The following is a 13,242-nucleotide window of genomic DNA, read 5'->3' as shown; positions in this document are numbered from 1 at the left end:
CCCAGGTCAGTTCTCTTCACAGATTTCTTTTCTTTTTTTTTCCCTTTTTATACTTCAATTTCACCATCCATTGAACACACACAGGATTGGGTGGGTGGGGGGGGGGGGGGGGGGGGGGTGTAACACAGTTTAGAGATTTAATGTTTTGTTATGAATTAATCCTTTGTGTGGAACTTGTATACGTGTTATCAGATATATCTTGATGAATACATTATAAACACATACATAAAGTCAATTTAATGATTTAAAAACTATCATATAAATAAAAAATATAAACCCTGCATAAACTATAAACACCTTAAAAACCTTAAAATATCCTCAAAACACATAAATCATGTAGATCAATCAATTAAACTCAAAGCTACCAGCTTGTTCTTTATATCTGAATCATTACTTTCTGTAATATATGTGTATAAAACTTTGAAAAAAGTATTTAAAAAACACAAACAAATAAACGGATAAATAATGTGAGAATTGCTGTAGGTTTAGGACGGAATAAAAACACTTTCATGGATCAGAACAGGTATGACAACTAGAGCAGACTGTAAAAAAGTATAAAATTCATGAGCTTCTAACCAGTTTATTTGTCCCATAAAAAGAATAATAGATATTATTTGTCTTCTGGTCATGTGTTAAAACCCTCTAGGCCTAATGCATGTTTATATAGGCAGTGATTACTTTGTGATGGCGGCTACAGCCTAAGTTTGTGTTGTTCTGTTCAGTGAGTAAAAGGCTAATTGGAGGCTACAGCCTAAGTTTGTGTTGTTCTGTTCAGTGAGTGAAAGGCTAATTGGAGGCTACAGCCTAACTTTGTGTTGTTCTGTTCAATGAGTGAAAGGCTAATTGGAGGCTACAGCCTAAGTTTGTGTTGTTCTGTTCAGAGAGTGAAAGGCTAATTGGAGGCTACAGACTAAGTTTGTGTTGTTCTGTTCAGTGAATGAAAGGCTAATTGGAGGCTACAGCCTAAGTTTGTGTTGTTCTGTTCAATGAGTGAAAGGCTAATTGGAGGCTACAGCCTAACTTTGTGTTGTTCTGTTCAGTGAGTGAAAGGCTAATTGGAGGCTACAGCCCAACTTTGTGTTGTTCTGTTCAGTGAGTGAAAGGCTAATTGGAGGCTACAGCCTAACTTTGTGTTGTTCTGTTCAGTGAGTGAAAGGCTAATTGGAGGCTACAGCCTAACTTTGTGTTGTTCTGTTCAGAGAGTGAAAGGCTAATTGGAGGCTACAGCCTAAGTTTGTGTTGTTCTGTTCAGTGAGTGAAAGGCTAATTGGAGGCTACAGCCTAAGTTTGTGTTGTTCTGTTCAATGAGTGAAAGGCTAATTGGAGGCTACAGCCTAACTTTGTGTTGTTCTGTTCAATGAGTGAAAGGCTAATTGGAGGCTACAGCCCAACTTTGTGTTGTTCTGTTCAGTGAGTGAAAGGCTAATTGGAGGCTACAGCCTAACTTTGTGTTGTTCTGTTCATTGAGTGAAAGGCTAATTGGAGGCTACAGCCTAAGTTTGTGTTGTTCTGTTCAATGAGTGAAAGGCTAATTGGAGGCTACAGCCTAACTTTGTGTTGTTCTGTTCAATGCCTAAGTTTGTGTTGTTCTGTTCAATGAGTGAAAGGCTAATTGGAGGCTACAGCCTAAGTTTGTGTTGTTCTGTTCAATGAGTGAAAGGCTAATTGGAGGCTACAGCCTAACTTTGTGTTGTTCTGTTCAATGAGTGAAAGGCTAATTGGAGGCTACAGCCTAACTTTGTGTTGTTCTGTTCAATGAGTGAAAGGCTAATTGGAGGCTACAGCCTAACTTTGTGTTGTTCTGTTCAATGAGTGAAAGGCTAATTGTAATGGCTAATATACTTACTATGATATATAAATGTTGAAAGCTAACTATAATATCTGATAATAATATGTAATGGGTATTATTAATTGCAGTGGCTCTATTGCTAATTATTTAACATTAGCAGCCTCTTCAGCAGCTCGTCTAGTACTTCAAATACAACAAATGTGCAATTTGCAAATGTGCAAACTTATGTCTTTGGATGCTGATGATCTGCTATCTTCTGTCAGCTATTGTCAGAGCTAATAACTTATGATATTGACTTGTACACATATATGTATATACGAATTTTACACTAAGAGCTTACCAGTATTCATTTGGCTCCTGTCATTTTAAGTTTTTGCACTTCAGATCCGCACTAAAGACCAGCTGACGTCAGAAGCAAATATCGCAAAATATTGTTTGAAAAAAATGTGGTTAAAAATATAGCTAGCTGTTCTGAAGACAGTTTGACAGCTAGGCCTGCAGAGGAAGTCATTCATCAAATATCCTCTGTGATGAGAGGGGAGCATTGCTAATGTTTCTATTTCTGTCCATCATAAATTGTAAATTTCTGTAAAACTCCATGAGTAGTTGGAAAAAAAAGTAACACATGGAAAAAAAAATGTTACTGATGTTAGTCCCAATAATAGGCATGTGTAATATCCTTATTGTAAGTATTTGTGAGTTGTGCAGTTTTTGGCTTAGATTTCTGTCCAGCTGGTCATGTGTGTTGTGTCTTTTCTCTTTTAAAACACTGATAAGGTTGTGAATACATTACTGTAGCTTTAATAATTATATCCATGGTGTTTCATTCTAAGCATTTAAAAAAAAAAAAAAATTGACCTTCACCGCAATTAAATCTTATATATTTCTGAGCAGCTCAATTATAAAAGTATTGTACCGTGTACTCATCTTTCAAGGTAGCCCTAGTGCTTCATTACCATGAGAAGCACTAGGGTGATTTTGTACTTGAATCATTCACATTCACCTGACATTTTTAATTTATAAACAATTCCTCTGAAATTACAGTAGCAGATTTCCACTATGTGTGATACACGGCATCAATACACCAGGCTTATAATGGCTGCTTAGCCTACCATCAAAAAAAAAAACAGTCATAAATAAACTTATTACTCAGATAACTCACTTTCATGATAGGAAATTGTCTGAATGAATCTAGTGAATTTTAACAGAATATTGCCTAAAAACATTTAGTGGTTAGTAATATTTTGTCTCTAAAAGGAAAAAGAAAAGGGTCATATGTCTTACTTTGTTGCCTTAGATCTTCCTTTTTTCCCACAAACATGGAGAACCCAAAGACTGGTAGAAACCAATGCTCAGATTTCCCCATTTGAGGGTGCTAGTACGGTACTGGTATACAGAACAGTTTTAACCTAATTATACACTGGCTGAGATTTCCATATGGCTGTTTCCTGGTAAATATTTGATCAGAGCATTCCAGTATGGTTTGGTGAAATCCTGATGGACATCTATAGTGTTGTGTTACGGTGTTAATATATGGGGCATTATCATGTAAATGACCCATCTGTGTGGACAGTGTGTGTCACGTGAATTTCAGCACCCCCCCCCCCCCATACTGAGTATGACTGGCACATGATTTGCCTGAACACTGGCCCAAAAAATGCCATTTGAGGGTAATGAAATCTTCCAAATGTTCAGTAACATTGCCTGTTGTTTCTGTTACCTAATTTCTGACAAAATCACTTTTGATGTACATTTACATCTGGTACTTTTTTTTTTGTTTGTTTAGTTTTTTAAGTGATATGTAATGGGCACTAACAATGTGCGTGAGGTCAGAAATTCCTGCCCCCTGGGCTATAGATGCTGGACCCATTATTAAAGCCAAAGGTGATCGTAACACACCTGTCTTTATGGTTCTAGTCCAGATTTTATGGAGGAAAATTAAAGTTTTCCATGTTTAGGCCAGTTTAACAATATAATAATACCCTTTTTATCTTATGCAAAACAAAATCACTCACATCAGTTAGCAATTAACACCAGCAAAATGATTGAGAAAGTAATGGCAGTGGTTAACTTCTCCAGAGTAAATTAGGGATAGAATGAGAATGAGGTTGTCCAACAATTAAAACACAAAATGTGTTAGGATAAAACAGACACTGCATGTATGTATATGAATATATACAGTATACATACCCTATTCACCTTTTCATTGTATTAGTCAGTTGGTTGATTGGCATGGTAGTTACCAGTAGTCTCATGGTAGTTACCAGTAGTCTCATCGTGGTAGTGGGTTGATTGGCATAGTAGTTACCAGTAGTCTTGTCGTGGTAGTCGGTTGGTTGATTGGCATGGTAGTTACCAATAGTTTCATCGTGGTAGTCGGTTGGTTGATTGGCATGGTAATTAGCAATAGTCTCATCGTGGTAGTCAGTTGGTTGATTGGCATGGTAGTTACCAGCAGTCTCATGGTAGTAGTCAGTTGGTTGATTGGCATGGTAGTTACCAGTAGCCTCATGGTAGTAGTCAATTGGTTATTGGCATGATAGTTGCCAGCAGTCTCATGGTAGTAGTCAGTTGGTTGTTTGGCATGGTAGTTACCAGCAGTCTCATGGTAGTAGTCAGTTCGTTGATTGGCATGATAGTTACCAGTAGTCTCATGGTAGTGGTCAGTTGGTTATTGGCATGATAGTTACCAGTGGTCTGGAACATGTATAAATTAACATTCTTACAGACTAATCACAGATCACAGCATGGTGAGGTAAGGAGGTATGTGGCCATTTTTGTCAGTTGGATGGGTCTGGATCAAAAGGCATATTCATGCATGCCACAAGGTATTTATTTGTATATCACAAAGTCAGAACATTGTTCAGAACCTGTGTACTAGAAGTATTTCTGAACTCAGTATGTATGACCTCTCGGTAAGCATGACGTCTCCATCCTATTTCAAACAGTGCTAAAGGGATTAAATTTCATTGAACCCACATTATTTTCCTCACTTTTATTTTCATATATGAGCACCTTATGTTAACTCACACAGATGTATCCCATATACTTGTGCAGCTTGTAGTTGACATGGCTGAGGGGCACTGTGGTCTACCAGTTCTTGATTTAAGACACTGTAAATAAGAAGTGAGTGATAGGAGAACCTTGTCTCATGCCAACACCATTGTAGTGGAGCAGTAGTTCAGGGGGGGGGGGGGGGGAATGTAATATGTATTACACACTTGTGAAGCGTTGAATTCTTATTTATTCAACCAAATAGTTGGGGAAATTTATTTCTACATATGTTCCATCTGCATATAGTGTCCTTATCAAAGTGAGTGGAGCCAACACTTTACTGATGTCACATTTCTTCATTTAATGATCATGTATATTTTTATGCACTGATAAAATTGTTTATGTGGAATTCAGTGAAGCATTTTGCAATCTTTTTGAGTAAAAACGTATGTCATACTTACACCATGTGTGTATGGGCTTTTCGTTTTTTTTAAAGCATTTTGTTCTCTTTTTTGGTGGGCGGGGGAGTAGTTTGTGGGTAGAAAATAGATGTGAAAAGAGCAGAATGAAGAATGTAGGAGGTACTAATGTTTACAGTGTGTGATGTTCTGTCAGAGTTGTTTGTTATACAGCCACAGAGAATGTGAGGGCAGAGGTACATACCTGTACGAGGGGAGCTCAGTCAGTCACAAGTCTACAGTTATACCTGTATGTACCTGGGGTGACATATTGTCATTAGGACAGACTAACTTCACCTTCAGTGATCTCTGTGTGTTAATAAGCAGGTGTTATGAGCAGCTCCTATAGCTGATATGTAAGTCTTTGTGATAATGTTATGCTAATTACCTTTACCTGAAAGGTGTCTTGATGAGCGTATGCCGTGCGATTAGTACCGGTAATATATGTGCAGCATGCTGTCAAATGCCCATGGGGATGGTTGTGAAGAATATGTGTTGCTAATTTGACATCAGAAATGCAGTGACCTGTAGACAGCCACTACTGTCAGGATTTATTTCCTTGTGCTTTAGCCTTGGCCCAGCACGCCTCTTGCATTTCAAGTTGCCTGTCTGTTCAGAATTCTGTTGTCGTCACAAGTTGTTATTCCCTGCCATTAGGCCAGTCACTGTGTCGCAGCTAGTGACTGCGCAGTACCTTACCTGCTTGTAATAGTGTGTTTGATGGTACACTGTGGCCACTGTGCACTTCTAGCTGCCCAGGTGTGGGAGTGATGAGCCGACCGTATCTGGACATGTTGTCTTAGGTAAGTGTCAATCTGTTTAAGTGCTGAGTGAATGTCAGGAGACATATTTAAGCTTGTAGCTGACTTATGAATGACAGTGAGTAGGAAATTTAGACTGTATCTTGCTTGAATGAATTGTCAATTGAAACAGTCTTGAATGTTTGTCACTCTTTGACACTTCACATTCACCTTGCTTCAAAGCCAGAAAACATGTTTTCACATGAAAGTGTTGGATGTCAGATATTTATGCATTTATATTGAGTGGCTTTGATAACGGCACATGAACAGGTATGAAGAAAGGTGTGTTAGTGTATTGACAGTATGTTTGCTGAATGCTTTGTCCAGCTTGGTGTTTGTTGTACATCACCCTGAATCAGTTCATCAGACTATCATTTGCTGGGGCATCAACAGTGTCACCTGGCGCTTTTAGAAATCTCTCCTCACCTTTGATTCATTTCACCTTAATTTACCTGTAGATATTGTTAACATTTACATAGGAATGTCTCTCTCTGTATAAACAACTATTAGTACTACCTGTCTTTAAATAGTAGGGTGTTACCTTGTAGTTCAGATGCCCTGGGCGTCCATGTGGGAAAAGTGAAAAGAATAAGCAAGTATTGTTACTATTGCAAACCTGTAAAAGTATGTAGAAAAAACAGTACTCTGGCCGTACCATATTTATGTATTCACATAGACTGTATATATGGGAGATCTTAGATCTGGAAGATGTAAAAGTTTGCCAAAGGGCTTTTCAAACCATCAGTGTATGCATGACTGGTCGTTTAGTTCAGCATTAGTTGTGTTGTGGACATTTGTCCGGTAGAATTAGTGAGGATCTGGCTGAGTGTTGCTAGCTGTGAGGTACATAACGTAGGCATGTCATTTATTCCTGCAGGGCAGCCTGTTGAAACCTGTGACAAACTGTTACGTACACTAATGAGAATACCTGAACTGTCAAGCACTGCCTATACAACAAATTCAGCACTCTGAGCTATATTTTACACATGCTCAAAATATCTTACAAAAACTGTTTTGCCTTATCTAAGGTTGACAGGTGATGCCAGAAGCCTTAATGCCACTGAAGTCTGCATGGACTGTCCTGGCAGTGATTATACCAGCAGTTATCTGTATGCATTTATAGTAATTACTGTCTGCAGGGTAATGTTATTGTCTGAGGCTGTGTATTACAACTTGTACATAACTGGTAGTCGATTACAGGTAGTGCATTATGGCTTGTACATTACATGTAGTGCATTACAGGTAGTGCATTATGGCTTGTACATTACATGTAGTGCATTACAGGTAGAGCATGACAAATAGTGCATTACAGGTAGTGCATTACAGGGAACTAAATCTTTGATTCAGTCTGGGTCACATATCAGATAAAAGTTTTTATGCTGAATGAGTGAAGTTTGCAGAGCAATGCTAAAGAATTATAAGCATTGGTTAAAGAATTATATTTGTAAGTTCACAGTATACATGAGGTTATGCACTTCTGTGTGATTATGAAAATTTTTGAAGAAAATCATATTTTTATGATCATATAATATCTTACAGATAATTTCTGTGAGTGACAAATTCAGGTACAATACATGTAGAAGGACATTTTCCAACAAAGATGGTTGCAGTTCACTGCTTTCATTTACATTATCTGATATTATATCAAACAATGAAGGCAACTGAGTCATTGTCTAGGATTACTATACGGAAAGATGTAGTACGAGTTATTGTGTTATCTGACAGACTTGAAGCCATTACAATAAGACACAGGTGCTGTATATGTGATGATAGGGTACATACTGATATGATATCTCACGTGAATCGTTATCACAGTGGTGATATATCTCTCTTATAATCAGCTGTTGTCTTACCTGTTCTGATTGCTAAATACCTTTCAGGTCAGCTGGGTACATCATCATAAGTATATCTAAACACAGAATGTAGATTGGAAATACACTCCCTTTATTGATGAAAGTTTCTGTAATGTACAGTGTAGAATGCGTACCTGTGCATGAGCTAAAACAGGTGGAGAAGCTTGGATACCCAGCATACCTGACACATCAAACATCCCACAAACACACCTCGTGAATATTAGTAATCACTAATTGCCATTGTCTACAAGCAATTTCCATTAGTTTGTTAAGTTTGAAGCTTTTCATTTTAGCACTTGGTTACAGAAGGATTGTGTGTTAGGGTACTGATAGCGGCCATCCAGCCAGAGTTAAATCCTGATGTTGTGCAAATAATGCAGTAAAGTATACTTTGTGGTTTTATGTCAGTATAATTGTATAGGGTCAGTGTGCATTATGTCAGTATAATTGTATAGGGTCAGTGTGCATTATGTCAGTATAATTGTATAGGGTCAGTGTGCATTATGTCAGTATAATTGTATAGGGTCAGTGTGCATTATGTCAGTATAATTGTATAGGGTCAGTGTGCATTATGTCAGTATAATTGTATAGGGTCAGTGTGCATTATACTATTCTCTCCCATACTGAAACATCTGTCACTGATAAATGTCCTATAGGCATATTATACGCTTAAGGCACATAATACATTATATAGGGGAATTCTAGTGCCAGTATAGAAAATATGAGTATCAAAGAATGATTAAACACTGAGACAAATCTTGCATGATGTAACAAAAAAAAACAAGATGTTTTTTTTTGTGCTCTGAATTGGGAAAAGGATATTTTTTACTTGCAAATCACTAAATGTATGACTACGAGAAGCAAAGACATAACACCTGCCACACCCTTACAGGTAAAAGTCAATTAATGCTTTGTTTACTACTCTCCAGGTGAGACATCCGTCATCCTTCATTCGGCAGGAAATGAGTTATAAATAGGAAAGAGAAATCTTGAGTCAACAGAGCACAATGGTATACATATGTGATTTATACAGCCGTCTCCAATTATAGACTACACCATTATACAGCACAGGGCTCCCATTATAGACTACATCATTATACAGCACAGGGCTCCCATTATAGACTACATCAGTATTCAGAATATGTTCCATAATGAGTAAGGACACGAGGCTGGCCATCCAGCATACGTGGATACCTATATACAGTATACACCCACATGTAACCCCTCCCAGATATCAGGAATTCAGCTCTCAGCTCTTACACATTATCTCCCTTCCCTTCCTCACTTCATTTTGAAAACAGTGAAGAGGCGTTACTTGCATTTACTTCAAGGTTAAAAAAACTTTCAGGTCACAGTGCATAAAGCAGTTTCTAAGAGAAAATGCAATTAGAGGTTAGGGCATCGAAGTAACAGTTCTGGATCAGGGTGTCCAAGGAACAGTTCTGGATTAGGGTGTCCAGGGAACAGCTCTGGGTTATGGTGTCCAAGGAACAGTTCTGGATAAGAGTGTTCAAGAAACAGTTCTGGGTCAGGGTGTCCAGGAAACAGTTCTGGATAAGAGTGTCCAAGAAACAGTTCTGTGTTAGGGTGTCCAGGGAACAGCTCTGTGTTAGGGTGTCCAGGGAACAGCTCTGTGTTTGGGTGTCCAAGGAACAGTTTTGGGTCAGGGCATCCAAAGAACAGTTCTCATGGGTTAGGGTGTCCAAGGAACAGTTCTGGATAAAAGTGTCCTAGAGACATTTCTGGGTCAGGGTGTCCAAGGAACAGTTCTGGATAAGAGTATCCTAGAAACAGTTCTGGGTCAGGGTGCCCAGGGAACAGTTCTGTGTTAGGGTGTCCAGGGAACAGTTCTTGGCAAGGTTGTCCAAGTAACAGTTCTGGGTTAGGGTGTCCAAGGAACATATCTGGGTTAGGGTGTCTAGAGAACAGTTCTTGATTAAGGTGTCCAGAAACAGTTCTTGGTTAGGGTTTCCAAGGAAAAATTCTTGCTTAAACTGTGCAAGGAACAGTTCTGGGCTACGGTGTCCCAGTTTTCATGGGTTAAGGTGTCTATGGAACAGTCCTGAGTAAGGGTGTCCAGAGAACACTTCTTGTGTGTTAGGGTGTCCGGAAAACAGTTCTGGTGGGAAAAATACTTTTGTACCTGACATCTTTTTTTTTGATTTGGTGGCTTAGTATTTTTATACCTGACTTGGTGTTTTTATACCTGACCTGGTGTTTCTGTACCTGACTTGGTGTTTCTATACATGCATGCATGTACATGTACTTTTTTCAATGAATGTAGTGCACATGGTAATTGCCATGACCATCTGGGGTAATGTTAGAGTTTGTTTAATTGAGTAATGAGGCCTTAGTTTTTACTGTTTAAGCTGACAGCTTTATCAGAACCAAAAACCTATATGCATGTATAGATCAGTGTGTTATTATGAATATTCTAATAGTGGAGGTTTGCAGTTAATTAATGATGTAATGGGATAACTAATTATACATCTTTTTCTGGATTATTCTAATGCAAAGAGCTGGAATTGTTCATAGAATTTCTATATTGTATGATCGTGTATTCGTACATTGTGAACAAAAGATTGATATATCTTGAGATATGTATTTGTAGAAGTTAATATGCAAGGTAATTAACTTTTATATTTAAGAATGAAGAACTGGTTTTAGCCCCCAAAATACTGATGCCTGTTCAAACTAAATTCTGCCATTTATGAATCGATGATGTTAAATAGTTACCTTTTAGGTAATATTGTTGTATATGACCAATAACATCTTTATATGGAGGCTTGTGAGGAAAAAAAATAATGTTAGGATTTTCTGCATGTCTGTATATATGTTTGTATAATACTAACCAGAAAAGATGAGGTGGATGGAGAAGAGGGTGGGGTGGGATGGTGGGGGGGGGGCAATCTTGACAGTTGAAACTGATCATATTCCCCCCCCCCCCCCAAAAAAAAATTCACAGTTTCAGAGATTACAAGAGTTTGAAAGTTGATATGTATGAATTGAATTGGTTTGTTTAGTGAAAAGCTGATGCACTAACCCCTACTTTGTTCCCATTAGAAGGCTATGCATCCATAGCCTACTGTATAAAGCCTGGCAGCATGTATATTTACAGACAGATTCCTCAAGCTTTTCACTTTCAATGGGATGGGATGGGTACAACATACATGACTATATGGATGCCCCCTCCTTTCCCCTGCTTTGCATCCACCATCACCCCTCCCCCACCACCCCCCAAATCCTGCCACCCCATTGCCCTGAGATGCCAAACCAGGGACCTCATTACATCCCATATGTCCCTCACACTTCACCAGGCCCTGAATGCCCTATGTGGCACCATGACATTTTTTCCTTCCTGCAACTGGCAGGGCCCTTAGAGAACACATGTGGAGCTGTTATCAGGGTAGCATGAATCATGGGTGTCATTCAGACTGTGGATGGTTACAGGCACCAGCATGACTGGGGGTCTGGTCTCTCCACATCTAGCCATTTATAGTGATAACTGACTGGGGACAGACATCTGGGGCAGGGCATGCAGTTGTCTGAAGGCAGCTTCCAGACAATGGCACACTGAGGAGCTACACTGCTTGGGAAGCCTAGCTACAGCTTCGGTGAAGTTTGGGAAGTCTTGATGGCACAGGCTGGTTATGTTACCTGTCTCTGTGAAATCTGTTACTGTTCTTAAGCTAGGCAGAGAGATTTGTGTAGATTTGTGACTGTTGTTAATCTGGTCAGAGAGATTTGTGTGAATTTATGACTGTTGTCAGGCTGGTCAGAGAAATTTATGTGAATTTGTGACTGTTGTTAAACTGAGCAGAGAGGCGGAGCATCCATCCAATCTCAGGATACCAGCCCTGCTGGAAGCTTGACCTGCTGGGGTGAGTCTGAATCCTTGGTGGTACTTCAGGGCAAGAAATTCATGGGCATGGCCGGAGAGTCCCTCTTCTTTGTCTTACATGAGCTTTTAGATGAGAGAAAACAAATCAGTTAACATTGTGCTTTAGGTAGCGTTTAAACTCTGAACTACTGATTCCTATAAAAGAAACCATGCAGTCAGCATCAATTGTGAATTTCCTAAGTGTAAATGAATTAGCCATTTTATGTGCATGGATGTCTCCATTTGTTGAGCACAGTGTTAAACATCATTCAATAAATCAATAATTATGGAGAGCTGAAGCTGTTTTCAAGTGTTAAATATTATATGTTTATCCATCAGTGTATTTGTCCTCAGCTAAAACACTTCCGTTCTTTTCTTTTTTAATGTGTTCGCGAAATTCATGAAAAATATACTGTTCTCCAGTGTTGCCATTCATCATAGTAGATAGCACAACTACCTATGGCCTGAGTATTGTGATTATAGACTGTTCTCCAGTGTTACCATTCATCATAGTAGATAGTATGACTACCTGTGGCCTGAGTATTGTGATTATATACAGTTCTCCAGTGTTACCATTCATCATAGTAGATAGTATGACTGCCTATGGCCTGAGTATTGTGATTATAGACTGTTCTCCAGTGTTACCATTCATCATAGTAGATAGTATGACTGCCTATGGCCTGAGTATTGTGATTATAGACTGTTCTCCAGTGTTACCATTCATCATAGTAGATAGTATGACTACCTATGGCCTGAGTATTATCATTATATACAGTTCTCCAGTGTTACCATTCATCATAGTAGATAGTATGACTACCTATGGCCTGAGTATTGTGATTATAGACTGTTCTCCAGTGTTACCATTCATCATAGTAGATAGCACGACTACCTATGGCCAGGTATTTTCCTGGTATGAGAATTATGACTAATAGTAGTGAAAGGCAAATTGAGCAAACTTAACCCCAGGGGTAAGGGAGGTTTAATCCCAGACATAATGTAGCCCAGGAGGACCAGAGAGGCCATTCTGACCCTTTAGTGGTTGTGACAATAGCCTCACTACAGGGATAGATTAATAACATTCTGCCTTTATCACGGCCTATTCTTCCATGCCGTTTGGCCTGACAAGGCTAACTGCATGACCTGCCTTTATCACTGCCTATTCTTCCATGCAGTTTGGCCTGACAAGGCTAACTGCATGACCTGCCTGGGTTGTGGCAGACTTTGAACAGGAGATCTATCATGAAGGGAGGACTCCATGGAGGAAGCATCGGGTGTACAAGATCAGCAAAACTTCTCAAACTTACATTGTTGCTTTACAGGTATAATATGAAGACTTCTTCACATAATCAGAAAGCCTTATAAACACGAATTTCACAAATACCTTAAGATTGAACAAATAGGGGAATTTTGAGTTTTATTTTTATTACATTTTAGGATTTTTTAGTTTTGGCTTGTTTTGCGTTTTCCT

General features: G+C 38.8%; 1 protein-coding gene across 3 annotated transcripts in view; it reads left to right on the top strand.

Annotated features, from left to right (window-relative positions):
- Nucleotides 1-13,242, top strand: part of LOC135472268 (uncharacterized) — a 60,152-nt gene that overhangs the window by 21,328 nt on the left and 25,582 nt on the right. The window contains exon 1 of one of the 3 annotated variants that reach the window (XM_064751689.1): nucleotides 5,986-6,044. The exons of the other annotated variants lie outside the window; for them this stretch is intronic. The gene's annotated coding sequence lies outside the window, so the exon portion shown is untranslated. Of the gene's footprint in view, nucleotides 1-5,985; nucleotides 6,045-13,242 lie in introns of those variants that run through there. 3 annotated transcript variants of the gene reach the window in all.

Source organism: Liolophura sinensis, chromosome 8, assembly GCF_032854445.1.
Source record: "Liolophura sinensis isolate JHLJ2023 chromosome 8, CUHK_Ljap_v2, whole genome shotgun sequence".
Taxonomy (NCBI): domain Eukaryota; kingdom Metazoa; phylum Mollusca; class Polyplacophora; order Chitonida; family Chitonidae; genus Liolophura; species Liolophura sinensis.
Note: the sequence above shows the minus strand (reverse complement) of the source record. Positions and strands in the feature narration are given on the sequence as shown.